General features: G+C 53.2%; 1 non-coding gene across 1 annotated transcript in view; it reads right to left on the bottom strand.

Annotated features, from left to right (window-relative positions):
* LOC144419017 (small subunit ribosomal RNA) overlaps nucleotides 1–1,303 on the bottom strand; it is a 1,810-nt gene extending 507 nt beyond the window's left edge. Inside the window, exon 1 of the ribosomal RNA XR_013473792.1 lies at nucleotides 1–1,303. This exon is cut by the window's left edge and continues 507 nt beyond it. This is a non-coding gene — a ribosomal RNA (small subunit ribosomal RNA).
* Nucleotides 1,304–1,737: the final 434 nt, after the last annotated feature.

Below are 1,737 nucleotides of genomic sequence, written 5' to 3'. Positions count from 1 at the left end.
CGCTCCACCAACTAAGAACGGCCATGCACCACCACCCACAGAATCAAGAAAGAGCTCTCAATCTGTCAATCCTACCTGTGTCCGGGCCGGGTGAGTTTCCCCGTGTTGAGTCAAATTAAGCCGCAGGCTCCACTCCTGGTGGTGCCCTTCCGTCAATTCCTTTAAGTTTCAGCTTTGCAACCATACTTCCCCCGGAACCCAAAGACTTTGGTTTCCCGGAAGCTGCCGGAAAGGTCGTCATGGTAACGCCTCCCGATCGCTAGTTGGCATCGTTTATAGTCAGAACTAGGACGGTATCTGATCGTCTTCGAACCTCTGACTTTCGCTCTTGATTAAAGAAAACATTCTTGGCGAATGCTTTCGCAGTAGTTCGTCTTCCGCCGATCCAAGAATTTCACCTCTAACGGCAGAGTACGGACGCCCCCGTCTGTCCCTCTTAATCATTACCTCGTGCTCCGAAAACCAACAAAATAGAACCGAGGTCCTATTCCATTATTCCATGCAACACTATGCAGGCGAACAGCCTGCTTTGAACACTCTAATTTTTTCAAAGTAAACTTATCGGCCACCGCCGACACTCAGTCAAGAGCACCGACGGAGAACCGAAGGTGAGGCGAACGCAACCAGTGACACGCCTTGCGACGGACCGGCGGCGCTCGCCCAAAATCCAACTACGAGCTTTTCAACCGCAACAACTTTAGCATACACTGTTGGAGCTGGAATTACCGCGGCTGCTGGCACCAGACTTGCCCTCCAATGGATACTCGTTAAGAGTTTTAGGATGTACTCATTCCAATTACAGGGCCTCGTTAGAGTCCTGTATTGTTATTTTTCGTCACTACCTCCCCGTGTCGGGAATGGGTAATTTGCGCGCCTGCTGCCTTCCTTGGATGTGGTAGCCGTTTCTCAGGCTCCCTCTCCGGAATCGAACCCTGATTCCCCGTTACCCGTTATCACAAAGGTAGGCACGTAGCGTACCTTCGACAGTTGATAGGGCAGACACTTGAATGATACGTCGTCGGTGCAGAGACCGTACGATCCGCGTGGTTATCCAGAGTCATCAAACGTCACAGGACGAACCCGGTCGGTTTTGATCTGATAAAAGCGCGCCTCCCGAAGTCGGCGCTTAATGCATGTATTAGCTCTAGAATTACCACAGTTATCCACTTCGCTTACGAGACCAAATAAACCAAGACTGATTTAATGAGCCATTCGCAGTTTCGCTTTACGAGAACTCGTACTTGCACCTGCATGGCTTAATCTTTGAGACAAGCATATCACTACTGGCAGGATCAACCAGATAGCTGCGACAGCTGCGCTCGGCCCTTGCTGGGCCGCCCGGCGCGTGCTCGTCGCATTCGTTTAAGACCGAGGCGATCGCCTGCGGCCGTACTCGGCTTCGACAGTCGCTGGCCGCGACGTCCACGCTCTCGCCGGCAGTGCCAGGCGGAGCGATTTGCGTTTTTTCTTTGCTCGCCCTCTCTCGGGCTCGATCCATTCAGTTTCGCACAAACAAGAGCTCTGCCGGCCGCCTGCAGCGGTGCCTAAAACCCGGGCATAACAATGCGACCGTTCTGCTAGGCCGACAAGCGCTCAAGCCAGACGCTCGATCGAACGCCCCCTACATATTAGTCGAGACAACGGCTCGCTCATTAGCATCGCGTTTGTACTTTAACTTTTTTCGGCTCGGCTTCTTTCGACGCCGATGCCGGCGACGCAGCACTCTCTCGCCCGCCA

Source organism: Styela clava, unplaced genomic scaffold (assembly GCF_964204865.1).
Source record: "Styela clava unplaced genomic scaffold, kaStyClav1.hap1.2 HAP1_SCAFFOLD_326, whole genome shotgun sequence".
Classification (NCBI taxonomy): Eukaryota; Metazoa; Chordata; class Ascidiacea; order Stolidobranchia; family Styelidae; genus Styela; species Styela clava.
Note: the sequence above shows the minus strand (reverse complement) of the source record. Positions and strands in the feature narration are given on the sequence as shown.